Raw genomic sequence first — 17121 nt, 5'->3', positions numbered from 1 at the left:
TAATGCTAAGATTATGGCAGCAAACTTTTGATCTATTCCTTATGATCCCTTATCCTCACAAAGTGTACTTGCTTTTTAGGAAAAGTCTTTTTGTTTCATTAGGTTGTCACTCACCAAGAAATCCCAGCTGGGGTGAAAATATTGGCTCTATCAGTCAGCCTTCGACCGTAGCCTCCACAGAGCTTGTTTTCTAAATCTGGTTTTGAGAGCTGTTTGCTTGACAGGCTGCTTCACAGACTTATGATTGTTTGTTTGTGGCTCATTTTGATTGCTCTGCTAATCTCTAGACTTTGGCCTTGAGGCTAATATTTATTTTGTACTTTTATTGATGTTTGTTATTTGAAATTTTGTTTTCAGTAGATTTGCAGCCCCTTTCTAAACCACTTTTCTGATTAAATTTTGTTGAAGAAGTTGGTGGATTTCTTTACCTATTTTCCGCTCTCATTTTTCCTGCTTCTAATCATCTAGTTGAGAACTCACCTGCCTTTTGTTTGTGCCTGACTTTGTGATTTATTTTTAGATTAGAAGGAACAGCTGCACAGCTTTCACTTTTACTAGTTCTCAGTGAGTCAGGCAAAATATTAACCACCCATGAACTGCTCTCCCAAAACCTCAAGTTTACAATAGATTTATTACAATAGATCTTTTGCCTCCACAATTCAGAAAAAAATATTTTTATTCTTTGACTTTCACCTCACACAGGCCTTTTGTGTGTGTGTCTATGTGTAGATATATCTGCTATAAGGACAAAATAAGTTAAATTATCACAACATACGAAACTAGCTCAACCTTTCTGACAATTTGTCTAGCATTATTTTTGTAAGAGTTAGAGCATGAAATTTAAGCTCTTATTTAGGCCTCATCCCTACAACGCCAGGAGCTCAGTGGCATGAATATATGCATCCAGTGCTTCCTGAGCATACTGCTTTCCAAGGTATTGTGGTTCTTACCTCTCTGATTATTTACATTTTATCTACCATAAAATGTGTGGTATCTGTTAATAATCTATTTATATCTGTTAATAAAATAGTTTCTGTCTTGATTTGAGTGATTGACAAAGTTTTACTATTTCTCAGCTATTGAGCATTCTGCCTGTTTATATTTCTTAGCTTTGTCAATGCCTTAATGGGGAGCTAGCTTTCCTACAACTTACATATAATAATCTCTGATGTGGGCCTTTCTTCCTATTAATACATTTCAAATGTATGTTTTGCTTCTCTTTAGAGCTCAGGGGTCAGTGGGAAGGAGGTCGAAGGGGTGTAATATGCCACAGATTAAACTAGGTTCCCCAAAAACCAATTATTCATAGCAAATTTCAGATATTTTACAAAGTTTAGGTTACTACATTTCAATTTCTCATACCTGAGGCTTCAAGACCTTGGCCACACAAGAAATTGAATGGCCATAGAGACAGCTAAAACAAATGGTCTCTGCAAGCATTTTATATTTTTTGTGAATAGGACAGGATTTCAAAACAGAAGCTTCAGTGGGGAAAGGTTTAAGTGCAGAATACTGCTGACATAAAAGCTTAAGTGCCTAAAATATGAGATCTCAAATTAACTGATGCATAGTTAGTGGGTTATTTTAAAATGTATTTCTTGGCAAAGAATGGTAATGGTATAATATGCTAGCCAACACTGAATTTGCTCAAGTCTGTGTCCACATAATATGTGCTGAGGCTGATAAAGAAGACAAATAAACTGGTTTTCTTGTTAACCATTGCTCTTCCTTTGTATATCATTTTGAATGGTTAAGTACCCCCTGGTGGGAACCTGGTTATTGAATTTTGTTTTTCTAATTGTGACATGTTTCATAGCAGACAGTATATGTGTGTGGTGATTGTGTTAATCTCCTGAGGGATCCCTGATAAACTAAACCAGGTAACAATTTCTCTTGCTTCTTCACGTTTCAGGTACCAGTGGGATTAACCTTGCTCCTTTTTTTCCTTGCAGTGAGAGCTTAGGTTGTTCCCCCAGTTCTGTATGGGCTCTTTTAGCTTCATTTCTGTCCAGTTATGTATAAAAGTGTTTGCCTCACATTTTTCAATGGCACATTAGCATTCATTATTCTCCTGAGTCATGCTTTCTAACCTTCTGACTGAATGACTTTCTGGATTCATTTCCATTGCTCATGTTTTGTGAATTTTTGCCATTTCCATTTGCACTTTTATTAGTCCTCTCAACTACCTTTACCTTTCATAATGTTTGAAGTGATTCTTTTGACATTTGGGGTTGCTGAAGTGATGCATGGGGTGTGTCCAGCTCTCTTTTTAGAGTGATGTAGTGATGATCTCTTGAGGTCTGAACTGCAGCCTGAGCTCATTCCAAGCTCCAATTCATCCTGCTGCAGTTTTCTTTGAACCACTGAAGCTGTTATATTAATAACTGGATTATAAGCATAGCTGGTTTTTAGTCCTTCATGTGCTTTTGATGCTAATTCTACTTTAGGACTGTGTATTGTTTTAATATGAATACCTTAAATAAAGTATCCTAAAATGTGCAGGAACTTGCTTCAATGGATCAAGCCCTATTCTCTACATGCATTTTGAGTTCTGTCTCCCAGCCTGAGTCTGTCAGAGGTGCATGGCATTTGATATGTATTTTCTTTCTCTCAGGAGTGAGACTCAACCTCCACTGTAGGACCGACTTCAAAGTGCAGCCTCTATGGAAATTTAGCCTACTTACACCAGGAGACCCATGAGTCACTCTATTACAGTATCTTAGCTGCTGGAGTCCACAAAGCATTTCATAGTTTCCTTCACAAACAACACATTTAGGTGGTTCATTTCCAAAGGGGAAAAATCTGAAAAGCATAACTTCTAGTGTTTGGTAAAAAAATCCAATCTAAACCCACACCAACAACAGAGAATGTTTTTTAGGATTTCTTTTAAATTTTACTTTTTAAATTATCCAGAATGCCTTTTCACATCAGTGTGGTAGTGTGCCTTTGGGCCACCAAGTCAGAGTTTCTTCTGGAAATACGTGGTAATTGCCTTTGAGCTGTAAGTGCTCCAGAGTAGACCTGCCCTTTCTAAAATAACTCTTCAAGGGTATTTCTGTTACTCTAATTCACTCAAAGTGAGTTGCTTAAAATCTCTGGACTCTCTGACAGATGAAATGGAATTGATTGGAAGACATTCTGCTCTGCAAAGAATTCCCAAGCAGTTTTTTCAAAGGACTTATTACCAATAGAATGTAGGCACTCTCAAAATAAGAACAAAGTAAAACTACCAGCTGTCAGCTAGAAGGAATATCTGAGAAAAGGAATGAAAAACTTAGTGTGTAGTTGCTAATTAATCTGTAAGGTGCTGCAGACTCCACTTAGCTTTTATAGTATCTAGAGGGAAGAGATGTAATCCACCATCACGTATATTCCTCTGTTCTTCTATCAAAAGGTTGTTAGGTCTCACCTCTTCAAAGATTTGTGCACATATTTAATCTTCTGACTTTACAAATGGTAAAATTAAGCATGTAGGTCAATTGCTGCGTGAAAAAGATGTGGGTGGTTTTTTGTTTGTTTTTTTTTTTTGTTTTGTTTTTTGGGGTTTTTTGTGGTTTTTTGTTTGTTTGGGTTTTTTTTTTTTTTTTTTTTTTTTTTGGTCAGCTAAAGTAAACTGCAGGAGGAATCAGGGAAAATTTCCAAACCATTGTGTTTAGACTTGCTTGGAAAGGTTCCTGAAGTGCATCTTCCTCAGATTTCTCTGTTGCTCCTGAGTATCAGGATTGTGATAGATACATATGATTCTATTTGAGTTATCTAAAGTGCTTTCTAGTAAATTCTTCTTTTCCAGTAACTGAATTTTCAAGATTTTCAAGAGGAAAAAAGTTCTCACTTGTGAAAAAACCACAGAAAACACACTCATTTCGGAGCAAAAATGAATACTCTGCTTTGATTAAAAAAGCCAAAGCATTCTATTGCTCAGGTATTAATTTTCTACACACATACCTCCTTCTTAGGGAGGCTCTGCAGTACACCTTTCCCTTTCAACCCTTGTTATTTGGTGCATTTGTTTCATTTAACAATAAGGAACTGAAACATTACAATGTGGAGTGAGGAAAAACAGCCTTTTAATACCATTTGGTTGCTTGCCAAATATTTTGCAAGCGTTCCTGTTAGGACATATTACGTGAGCATACATACTACATTATATATATACAGCATATTTATATTCTTACAACATGTTTAAACTTCTCACTTATAAATGTCTTGTACATCTAGATTCTCCTGGGAAAGCAAACCTGCACAACCTGCCCTTGTCGTTCTTCCTTGGCAAGGTTAATGTGGCTTTTGTCATGTAGGGGGATCTTGAAGACTAGGTCAGCACTGCAGGCAGCTTGCAAATGGGTGTGTTCCAAGGGAGAGGGAGCAAATCAGAGAGGAAACCTGAATGTGATGAAAAGATAGAAAAGTGATAGTTAGAGATCAAAGTATGTTGATTCAGTTGTATAATTTGGCCTCAATATCAAACACAGGTTACAGTTCACCGGGGAAATTTTTCTGTTTGCCTGTTCTCCTCCCAAAAAAAGAGGAGTGAAGAGGAATGGAAAAGGGAAACAATTCTAAGATCCAACCAATTGTTTTTAATTGTAGCAGAGCTCAAGTTGGGAGTATTTGGAGCATTGCTGAATGACATGTTCCCTGCCTGTTTGTTTTACTTTGTGGGGTTTTTTTTTTGTTTGTTTGTTTGGTTTTTTGTTTATTTTTGTGGTTTGTTTTGTTTTGTTTTTTTGTTTTTTTGGTTTTTTTTTTTGGTAAGGGAATTTGTTTGGTTTTGGTTTAGTTTCAGTTTAGTGTTTGGTTTGGGGTTTTTGTTAGGTTTTTTTTCTCTTCCTTTGGTAAACTCTAGTAAATTCTATTAAATATAAATGTTTATAAATATAAATGTTTATCACATAATGGATTTTGGATTTTTTTCATCAAACACGAGGCAAGTTCTTCAAGATGCTTTTCTTGGTAAGAAATGACAAAGAGTGCCAGTGGGAATGCTTATATGATCCTTTATGTTTTCCTGCTTGAAGTATGTGAACAGTGAAATTGCAGCTGAGAACTGTTGCAATATTCTGGCAGGAATGCACTTAATTTCTTCTTTCTCAGCAAGTTCCTACATGCAGCTATTACTACAAACAGAGACTTTCTTCTCATGTCTTTGCCCAAAACATTAAAAAAAGAACAAAAAAAGGCAAGCAAAAAACCTTCCCACATTAAATTCAAGACAAAAGGAAATAAGTTGTCTGTAGGGAGGCTGGTGCATACGCTCTTAAAATCATCTTCCTATTGAAGTCTCTCTGAACTTTTTGATGCTATAAAGCATGGCCAAATTTTCTTCACTGATGAGGGAAACTTGGCATTCTATTTCTTTGGAAAGTCACTTTTATTCTTTTCTTTATTTCATCAAGGGGCTTCTAGAACAGCCGTGTGCTGCAATATTATAGAACATTTTCCTATGATGTGGACCCATGGGGCCAGATGATGTTTTGTCCTGTAGTATTTTCAGTAGCTGCAAATGCCTAAGAAACATTGCCCTGAGAGAGAGAAGCTGTGCTACAGGCATTGACACTGCATGGACTGTTTACAGAAAACACAAGGCAACAGGGAATTCAGCAGCGTTGTTCTCATGAGTAGAGCTCTTTCTTTGCCTGTCCTCTTGCAGTGTCACCACATTGCAGACTCACCCTACGCCATTGTTCAAACAACATGTCTGAACAACAGATTATTTTGTTCATTGGCCAAATCTGAAAAGCTAGCGGGGAGGTGAGAAGTGAGTCCTGTAGAAAGGAAGCTACTCACATTTTAAGCTAAATTCAAAACATACAGCTAAATTTGTGGGATCTTCAACATCTTTTCCTTGCCAGCTGGATTGTTTTAAAGTAAAAGATATGTTATTTTGAAAGGAACAGTAAAAATTTCATTCAGGAAAATATTTAAATAAACACCTTATCTAAACAAGCCTTTCAATTTTAAAAATATCATAACACTAATGTTGATAGTCACTACTTAAATGTTTTCCTGTTGATTTTTGATCTCTTCCCCTGTCAGATTGGTAAAATATGAATTTCATTCCTTCCCCTAAATTGCTTGGAACTTGTGGGGAATCTTTTTCTCTGTTTGCAAAAGATGGGCCAAATAATGTATTTTTAAGCCTATTGATTTTCATCCTTCCTGGTTAAGCTGTAAAAATGTCTGCTTTGTTCCCACAGAAATTCCTATTCTGTGAGAGCTACTCCAAACTCCTTTATCCAAAATACTATTACTAATACCTTTATCTAAAAATGCTAATTTAATTTCTGTGAATCTTTCTTCCTGCTGTAATGGAAAGCCCCTCAAGTATATTACCATGCCTGCTACAGTTTGCTGTATCAGTTCCACATGCTAATGTGATTTCCTGTAAGAGGAGATGAATATATTTGTTCTGCAGTGAAATTGGGGGGGAAGAAAAAAAAAGAGAAAAACCTGAACAGTGCTTTAAAGAGAGTAATCTCAATGGAAAATATCAAATTGGTTCTACAGTGTGAGTGTTAGATGTAAAATCTTGCTCTAGCACAGACTCCAGACTTTCTCTGCTTCTCTGGCCAGTGAGGGATGTTGTTTCTGCCACCTGTTTGGAGACAATTGTGCAACTGGGACTGTGGAATGACGTCCAGTTGCCTTTTTTAGAATATGAATAGGACTTTTGAAATTGGCTGTGCTGAGCAGTTTGGGGCTGAATCACTCTGTACACTTGCCAGAGAAAGCGTTTAGCTGATGGACCTGAGCCAAAGCCCACTGAATCTCACAGCAACGCTGTTTTTGGCCTTGGTAGGCTGGGGCTTAAGCTCTGTATGAATGACAGCTTCTTTTCTGGAATTATCAATAAAAACTTATGATTTCTAGTTTCTGACTTCATTTTGCCAAAGTATTTTACCTACGTTTTTTCAGTTTGAGCCACCACTGCCTGGTCCTGCTCTTCCCTCCTCTGAAATGGGTGTTACGTGTGATGGTAATGTGGATGCTTCATCATGAAAATGTCAGGGGTAAGCAGCAATCTCAGAGCTCAGCTGGCTGAACTGCTTAGTCCCACTGTCCGCTCGCTTTTCATTTTTACTCACTTTTCATTTCTGAGTGTGTGCTATTTTGAAGTGCCTCAAATGCTCTCAGACCCCAAGCTATTTTGGATGTGAGCATGTCATTTCCCTTCCTTCTGCTGCAATCACAATTGGATCCTGCAGGCACTTCCCATAACAGGCCTCAGTTATCGACGGCAAGAGTTCCAGTGCATTTCCCTTCGCAAAGACTTTTGTTGCCAGATGGGAGTTGTTACTTGTTTATGTCAGTCTGTGAGTAATGCCTTTTTGCTAGAATTGTACACAATGTTTTTAGGTTTTTTGACATTTATCCATTCCGTTGTTAGACAATGCTTGCTTTGCAAGTTGTAAAAAGCAATCTTTTACCCTCAGGTGTCATTTTTTCTGCATTTTGCCCTTCTTTTTTTTTTTTTTTTTTTTTTTTTGTCATTATATTCCAGTTTTAAAGCTAAAAAGAATAAAAGTAGAAAAATTAACAAGCTTGGAGGCCTTTCCCAGTCTGCTACTCACTGCTGTGAATAGATGTTAAACATAGATTTCTGTGCCCACTTTCAGTCTCCTTTAATCTGTTACAGCAGTGTTACTGCTTTCATGCTATCTTCCTTGGTTTTGTGGGATGCAACCTAATTGTACCAGCCCCAGCATTTCTGTTAAATGGTAGGATGAGCTCTGCAGACCTCACTCCATTGTAATCCATACAATAATACCTTATCTTGTGGGTCACTGGGCATGTTTTATGAGAAGAACACTTAAACCATGCTAATTTTGTATACTGACTTTCAGTATTTGGTCCATCACTATGAAGTCATAACTTTAGGATCTCTTTAATTCTTTTTCATTTCATACATAGAAGAAACATTTTATCCTTCCATTTGATTGCTTCCTAACTTTTTTCTGTGTTTTTATTCTAACAAGGTTGGCTTTAGCATGGCTGTATAGACTGTATTGCTGTAATTGTGTCAAAACTGTGGAGACACCTTCAGAGCCAAATTGTGCTTCATACTTGTGCTATATTTCTACATAGAAGATGGACAGCCCATGCCTACCAGACTATTTCCTTGTGTTGCTTCTTGTACATAGATATATAAAAATCTTCTCCAATAGCCCACTGTGAAGAAATGTCCCAATTTCACATAGTCCCTATGGATCAAGCTCCCTGTAGGTGTACTAAGAAGATGGGTGTTTTTGATCTTCCACACTGGCCAACTAAAAACTCTCTATTTTGTAAATTTATGGTCCTGTATGCCTTTCCCACCAGAACTGCATGCCCTGTTGCAGTGAATTAGAACCTCCCAGGAATGCTCTTTCTGGCTTTAGTTATTTTTCACAAACCTCTTTAAAATAATTCTTAACCCTGAATATGTAGGTAACATCTGCACTGTGCATTCTACAATGACAACTATTTTACGTGAAACTTGTCAGAACTTCTGATCAGATTCTAATTTTATGGTAGTTCTTTTGTTGTTTGAAGTTTCCTCCCACTTAGGACTTTGGAATGGTTTGTGAGAACATTCAAAGAAACAGATGACTGTTGTTAAGACTCTGTCTTCTCTCTAGAACTAATTCAGCTGTAGAAAAAAAATAAAGGAAAAATATGCCCTCAGGCATGCTTTCCCTTATGCATATACTCATGTCCCATGAAAATATTTATCTGTAAATTAGCAGCTTGGTTTAGTCTTGTCTCTCAAGGTTATCTGGTTGCAGGGTGTAGCATGTGCTTCATAATAAGTGAAAAACAAGTTTAATCACTGAAATTCTGTTCTTTTCAGCTGCAATAAGATGCAAGATCAAGGTAACAAATTTTATTTCCAGCTGAAGCTGCAGGGTAACAGGCCGCTGCTGGTTTTCCCTGCAGACAACAGCAAAGAGCACATTTTGTGTCAAAGTAATTGCACTAGCAGGTGCCGTTGAGCAACTGTGTTTTGTTTGCGACACTATTGTGGCTCATTGCTTACCACAAATGTTTATGTATAAAAAAATTCAGTTCTGCTTTTAAATTCCTATTCAACTGACAAGGAAGAATAGGGTAGACAATGGTGAAGCAATAACTACAGTTTAAAAGGGAGCAAGTCTCCTTCCCTTTCTGGTGGGTGAGTACCACTGTTCTATCACAAGTCCTTCCGTAGGTGTTTATCACAGCAACCGTAAACAGGCATTCAGTGCTGGCAATATGGAAATCCATAAGAACTGGAAGAGATAGTTGCAATGGGATACATGCTGATATGACTATGTCATATTTTTAGGGATTAATGTAATTTCATGCACCATACTGTCCTGGCTGAGGGCTCCATGTCCCTCCTGTGACTCTCTTCTTGCCTGCCTTCCTCATGTGCTCCACCTCAGGGCTTGGCAGCTCCTGCTGCAGGAAAAGCATCTGGGGAGAGATGCAGTGAAGGGAGGGCCAGCAGAACAGCACCTGGGGGCCCATAGCATTTAGGGTGCACAGAAACATTGATAAGCTTGGTTTCTCCTAGTCTTGTGAATCCATGTAAGTTTACTTGCTGAAACCATTACCTGTTTGTGCCAGGCCCAAGAAAATGTCTAATTTGAGTTTTTCAAGGCTGTGGACAGCTGTAGAGGAGGGAACTTCAAAGAAATGCATTGATGCCTCAGGCTTTAGCTTTTATATTTTTCAGATTCTGTACTGCTTTAGTGTGTAATTCTGAGCTTCATATTAGGGGATAGTAAGCTCTCTTCACAGAGTAGGCAGATAAAACAATTCCTTTTGTAGCTGGGGACCAAGGGCAAATGATCCAAATTTCAGACCCAAGAGCATAAACAATGGTGACTGAAGGTAGAAAAACAAGGATGGGACTTGATAAGTTAATGCTAAAATTGGACAATTAACTCCAGTATGCTAATGGATCAGAACTTATAAAAGTATGAGACCTCATGACCAGTTGTCTATTTTGTGAACATTTTGGGTCCATCTTGGGTGTAGCCCTGGCTGGGCTCTTATGCTGCCCAAGGTGTATCCATTGAGGCCTTCTAATAAACATCTACTTTATTCTTAACTTCGTCTAGTCTCTGTTCTAGTTCAGCCTTCACAAGGCATCAGCATGAGCTGAAATACCCCATGTCTGAGCTGCAAACCTTGTGTGAGATACCCCAAGGGTGTGGTGTTAACAGGTTGCAGGTATGTACACAGATGTAATAGGACAGATATAAGATCTCCTAAAGATAGATTCGCCAAATTGAAATTTAACAATCTAAAAATGGAACCTGTGCCTTTAGCACAATATCTCACTCAATATCATATATATCAGGATATTTAGCACTCAATATCCCCATAAAACTAATACACACCTCATACAGTCTAACCTAGATGTCTATATCAAAATTAGTGTGTATCTCTCTTTTTGGAAGCCAAACATTTATGCTTGCATCCTGCCAAATGCATGCAGTATAAAGACATCAGCTCCTCATAATACACTGAGAACAGCCTGGGAGCAGGGCAGAAATGTCCATGTCCCATTCCCAGCCCCTTCATTTTCATGCTAGTGAGAATGAAAAATACTGTCAAGATGTGGGATGATGCTTCCAATTGGGGTGAATATTTGTAATTTGTTTCTTGAAGGAAACATCCGTGCACTTTTGCTAACAACTCTTCATATGCTTGGCTGTGGAGGAGTTCCCTTGTTCTTGTCTGCTTGGCATCTTTGCTGCCCTTAGAGCACTCTAGTTTGTTGTGATTGCCATTGCTTTGTACTCTTCAGAACACAGTGTTTTACAGTGTTTTGCATCTAATTATTTTCTTACACACTGTCCATGATACAGGTATCAATAGTGCTTGTATTTTTATTTATTTTTCATCCTTTTATCCCCTCTCTTTAGACAGCTAAATGAAACTGCCAAAGCAGTTGTCACGTGTTTCAACTGAATAGCCACAATACTGTGGTGCAGTGCAATAGTTTCCCTTTCCTCTCTCCCCACCCCAGATATCAAGTTCCCTTACACTGACACCCCTAGAATGTGGTTGGAGACTCCTGGAATAGATTGATGTTGGTCCACTGAAGGGAAACAGCTGAGAACCACTTTCCACCAGGACAAAACTGCTGTATCCAAAGGGACACCAAGGGCATTACTTATCTGCTCATGCCAGTTTTTTTCTGACAGAAGACATGGCTGACCAGTAAACCATGACTGACCAGTAAACCTTTTTGAAAGGGATTTCCTCTTTTGGGCTAGCTGAATGATTTTGAGGCAACATCAGGCTAAGAAGACCTCTGCTATCTGACGTACTTTTACTTAATAATTTTTGGGGCACTTGATTGATCTTAAGATACTCATTTTTGTATAAAATAAGGCTAAAATTGACAAACCATGGTACTGGTTCTTTTTCTAGTTCATGCTTTCAGTTTTGTAGAGGAAATCTGATGTTTCAGACTGGGCTATTCTATTGAACTTCTAAAAATTGCCTTCTCCCACTACCAACAAGAATGAGATTGGACCTGCCCTTGGGTGCCATTCTCAGGGCCGCAAAATTACCCTGGGCACAGGGGGAAAATCTCAGCTTGTGGTATGTGCATCTCCCTTCATCAATCTGAAAGCCAGGCCAGTTTACTAGGCAAAGAAAAATCTAGATTTTCTGAAATCTTGCAAGACATTTGAATAAAACTGGAGGCATGGAGTGACTAATAAACTGGATGAGAAGAAAGTGTATAAATTTTATCTCTAATATCAAATGTAATGGAAAATATCTGGGGGATTATCTGAATGGGAAGTTTAAGCTTAAACTTGTGGATTGTGAGACTATAAAATTAAAATAAAAGCAGCCAAACACACACAAAAAAAGTGGGATCATACACTTGGGGTGGAATAAGCTGCTTCAGTCCCTTCTGGCATTTCATACCAAGAGGGTTTGTTCTCTGTGGCAGTGGGGCAGCACCTGCCATCTCACTGCAGGGCACAACAGATGGTGAAGAGGAAAACTCTGCTCTGCTTTTGGTGAGTTTCTGGGCTTTCTTCTTTTTGCTATTTACATGGCAGGGAGATAAAACAGCTCAATGAAAGGGCAGCATTTCTATCTAGCATTTTGTTATGCAAAATACCCTGAAGATTGTAACTCATCTGTTTTGTTGAAAACGCAGGTGAAGGACAAGAGGTGATTTATTTTGGCGAAGTCAAATAGGGAACTGTAAGTTCCTGCAGCAGGAAACTACCATCTACAGAAAGAAGGTTGCAGGGTAACATCTGAGCTGGAGCTGGGACTATGGACACTCAGAAACAGCAGGAGGCTGAGGAGGGAGGGAGCAAGACTAATCTAAGATTTCCCTGTTCTCATTCCTTTCTCCTTTAATTCCTTCTCTCTGTAATAACCAGTAATTTTCTTTTCTTTTGGATTGGTGTAATACCCACTGCCATGCAGGTATTGTTCTGAATTAATTATTTCAACTCAGTTTTAAAGATGGCACTGAATTAATCCATGATCCATGATTTCAGATCACTTAGGGAGAAAAAAAAAAAAAAAGAGGTATCTCCACTGTGTGTGGCTTGGCTGTGCTGCCCCTGGGGCACCCCCCGTGTGCTGTGTGTCTCCCCATCTGCAGGGCTGTGCAGCGTCGCTGGGAGTGGGCAGCTGTGCTCTGCCTCTCCTTGGCAACAGCTGGGCCTGCTGAAGGGCTTCCGTTTGCTCTCAAATCCTGACAAGGCAGGTGCTTGTGGTAGCAGGGAAAAGGAGGAAAGGAGAGATGCTTTGCCAAGAAGAAGATAGTTAATGTTTACACAAAATCATCTGCTGCACACCTTCATGTAAGAAGTCCACAGTTTTTCCAAAAATGCTGTTGCTGAGAAGGGGAGAGGCTGCTTAAAGCTTGTTTTTCTTTTTGGCTGCAGAATGAACATTCACCATTCCCTCTTGAAAATACTCAGTACCTGACCCTGAGGAGAAATATTTATTTCTCTTTGCCCTGGACCAGCACATGTGACCATTACTTTTGCAGCCCCTTCCAAAATTTCCTTGGATGAAGCAGGACTTGACTCTTACTCAGGAGTGGGTCAGCACTTTTTAGACCTGTTCTCTGACTCAAAGACTTTTTCCTAGCAGAAGATATTTTCTGGCCAGCATTCCTTCTTCCAGACTGGAATAATAATAAATGGATGGCTCCCCACACCCATAAGATTTTTAAAAATCAACTTTCAGTAAGGAACTATTGAGATACTTAATGTTTAAACAGCCATTTTTCTAACAGTGCCCTTCCCACTGGTTTATTCTCACAAACTGTCTGCTTTCATTGTTGTGCAGGGTAGAAACACAAGCTGACAGTCAGCAGTCTGACAGTAGAACATCAGCTGGAGCAGTAACAACCAGGTAACCTGGTATGATGCAACCCATAGAAATCACTCTCAGATGTTAGTTTGGGGCTGGGCAGAGAGGGGAATAGCATATGTACCTTCATGATCTTTAAAATACATATGACATTTAAGATTTTAACTGTTTTCTTAAACTGATCTGATATTACCTTTTCTAAATTTTAAATTCAGGACAAAGACATCCCTGAGCTTAGAAGAGACAAATAACCTTCCCATCATAGTCTAGGAGGGATGCATATTTCAGGGTTTTTTATTGGTACAGTCTGCTCAGCCCTCCTCCTTCCTCCCCTCCTGCCAATTGTGCAGCTACAGAGAGCGATGCCAGGTCTGTGTTCATGGGCAGTGACGATGTGTTACAAGGAATGCTATGAGGATCTGAAAGTCTGCACTGCTCTGGAAATTAAAAGTTGATGGGCTATGACTGTACCTGGATTATGGTTCTTCCTGGAAACTGAGAAAGTGGAAACCGATGAACACAGACACTAATTTCCTGGGAAAGAGGGAGTAACTTTGCATTTTCATTTACATTTCTTTACATGCAGAAGTGGGGGGAAAAAGCTCATTTGAAGTATGTGCATATCCAGCAAAGACTTTTTACCTTCAGTCATGCAAGTTCTTCTGCTTGCACTGGGGCAGCTCCTTGTTCCAGGTTCTGAGTGGGAAGAAAGTGCACATAGTGCTGTTTCAGGACATTCGTGCTCAGAGTTGCTCCCAGAAGAATCAATGGGATTGATGTTGTTATGAAAGCAGCAGTGAGGCTGTCTGCTTCTCATCAGGTGATGATACAGAAATCAGGAAGAAGTCACATTTTCTCTTCTTACACAAGACAGAATGGCAGTTACATTTTGTTCTTTGCCTTCATTTTAGCACATCTTTAACTCTTTAACTTTACTCAGGTCTTTGACAGCTAGCTAATTTTTGATAAATAAAACATGATTTTTATCTTGATTAAGTCAACTTTCTGTACTGATTGCTGGGCTTAAAATGCTACAGGTTTCTGCACGAATCACAAGGAGACAAACAACATCTCAGATTTCAGGGCTGTTTACAGTAGGGCTAATATCAAATCATTTATCCAGCAAAACACATTAGCTCAAAACTCAGAGGACTAGAAAAAATTACTTTACTTGATTAGCTTTAAGCTGACATGTCTGAAAACATCAAACAAGAACCAGTCTGCTTTTGAAATTTGTTTCCAGTTATAGAACATGACCTTCTAGATTCCCAGCAGTATCACATCCTAACTTAAAAGAGCTGCACTTTCCTCTCACCACAAAGGTGCCCCCACAGACTCTGCTGGGTAGGATAAAACCATTGGAGACTCCTGCTGAAATCCTCCATCCATGTTAAGAGGTATGGGGAATCAGAATGATCTGATGAAGATGTAGAGCACAAATCCTGTGAGGAGTGGGTGAGGGAGCTGGGGATGTTTATCCTGGAGAAGGGGAGAATCAGGAGAGACCTTATCACTCTCTACTGTTACCTGAAAGGAGGTTATAGTCAGGTGGGTGTCAGTCTCTTCTTGCAAGGAACAAGCAACAGAACAGGAGGAAATGGGCTCAGATTGCACCAGAGGAGGTTTGGATTGGAGATTAGGAAAAATCTCTTCACCAAAAGGGCTGTCAGGCGCTGGAACAGGCTGCCCAGGGAAGTGGTTGAGTCATCATCTCTGGAGGTACTTAGAAGATGTGGTAGATGTGGTGCTTAGGGACATGGATTATTGGTGCACTTGACAGTGTGAGTTTAACAGTCATCCCTTGATAGTTTTAAGGTATTTTCCAACATAAGAAATTCTATGATTTTCTGATTATAACTCTATCTCCTTGTCACCCTTACCTCCAACCCTTTCAGAAGCAGACTCACCCAACAGAGACACTTGTACAACTTTTTACTCGAGGTGAAGGATATTCCTTCAGCAGGCATTATCTTGGCAATTGAATAGTCTGCATTGTTCCCAAATATGGGATTTTTCAAATGAATTTTCAGGATAATCTGGCAGAATTTATCTTTACACAGCACAAGCCAAAGTTTGCACATATTACACAGTAGACAGGTAATGAGTGGCCTTATCTGAGCCACAAGAAGGGACAAAGCACAGACCTGCTGGCCCAGGCAGACTTATAAACCAAACTGGGAGATGCCATCTCCCTATGGAGTTTTTCCTCACTGCTGTCTTCATGTGAAAAGAATGACAACAGTGCTGGCAAGAGTTCTCTGCCAGATGTAGAGCATTGAGTACGGAAACAACAAAGGTCCAAGGTTCCAGCACAGAAGGGGAGAAAAGATTTCCCTGCAAGATTTTGTTTACATATCTTGGGCTTGCTCAGAATCTCAGTAGGGAAGGTGGCAGGCAAACTGTTACATGACAAGGGGATAGGAAAGGAAATAACAAACCTAAAATGATTAGATTCTTCTTTTTGGTGCTATGAAACAGAACTGTGCTGATTTAAAGTGGGTAATCTTCTCTCCAGCCTGTATAGCACTTTCAAACAGGTGACTTTAGCTCATACAGGTTTTAGTAAACTGAAGTCATATAAAGAGGCAAGAACCAAGAATATTGCAGAATTTTACACACTGCAGAACAGACATCCAGTGTTTTTGGGTTTGGGATTTTTGTGGGGTTTTTTTGTTGGTTTTTTTTTTTTTTCAGTGAGTATTCTGTGTGTTTATTTTTCATTCCCTTTAGCAAAAGTATCAATGAACAGAATTTTTAGAACCAGGCATGAATATACTTCTCTCAGACCCTTACAAGTGATATACTGGTATTTACCCAGTCAGGATAACCAGGTCAATTGTTTTTGGCACAAATCCATAAGCATCAGTTCCTCTGTCTGGCAAATGCTGTTTTTGTAGCAATCGTTGGGACTGCTGTCTAGTCAACTTCCAAAACATCCGGATAGAAAACAAGGAACAGATTTAGCAAGACAGTCAAGTCCACGTAGAGCAAAAGCAGTCATCTGAGGCAGGTGATGATACAGATACTAAGTAGTCCAGGGAACTGCTAAAAATATCTGCAAAACAAATATGTATCTTCAGTTTACAATAGGCGCAATTTTCTCCAATGCCAGAGTTTAAAAGTGGGACCTATTTACATTGACAGCAATCTTCAGCACACAAGGAAATATCATCGTATGACCTGCTTTGGTTTTGTCCTTATCCTTTAATATTATCTGCCAAACTTAGCTATAACATCCAATATTTTGATAGAATATCTTTGGAAGAAGTTATGTGATATATAACTTATTTATATATTTTGTGGGGTGACAGCTCATGAGTTACAAGAAGTGCAATGCCTGATGCAATAAATTTGCAACAAATTAACAAGTTTAATTTTCTAATAAATTTATAATCTTTATAAATTTAGACATAAAAACATAAAATTACGTGTTCATCAAGCTTAGAAGAACATCTGCTCTAAATTTTAGTCTTGAAAAGCGAACAGGTCTTTTTTATAGTAATGTGCTGTGCTTTAGACAACCAAGAATATGCTACAAAATCAAGTTTTCTAAGACACTTTGTGAACTTTTTCCCTGAAAACTGTTACCAGATTTTAGTCTGCAAAATTTGTCAAAGAATGAAATAAATCCATATTCCAAGGACTGGAAAAAGGGCTGGTTTGCATTTTAATTTTAGGCAAAATACCAAAATATGCTTGAGTTCTGTATTTGCAATAGTGTCCTGGTTTGAAAGCAAAACCAGTGAGAGACTCCAAGTCAGAAATACAATTTATTGGGAAAAGGGGAAAAGG

At 38.8% G+C, this 17121-nt stretch overlaps 1 long non-coding RNA gene across 1 annotated transcript in view; it reads right to left on the bottom strand.

The window, feature by feature from the left end:
- Window positions 1-7458: 7458 nt before the first annotated feature.
- Window positions 7459-17121, bottom strand: part of LOC146763490 (uncharacterized) — a 53123-nt gene continuing 43460 nt past the window's right edge. Inside the window, exon 2 of the long non-coding RNA XR_014952313.1 lies at window positions 7459-16384. This is a non-coding gene — a long non-coding RNA (uncharacterized LOC146763490). The remainder of the gene's footprint in view (window positions 16385-17121) is intronic.

This window comes from Lonchura striata, chromosome 1A, assembly GCF_050655825.1.
Source record: "Lonchura striata isolate lonStrDom1 chromosome 1A, ASM5065582v1, whole genome shotgun sequence".
Lineage (NCBI taxonomy): Eukaryota > Metazoa > Chordata > Aves > Passeriformes > Estrildidae > Lonchura > Lonchura striata.
Note: the sequence above shows the minus strand (reverse complement) of the source record. Positions and strands in the feature narration are given on the sequence as shown.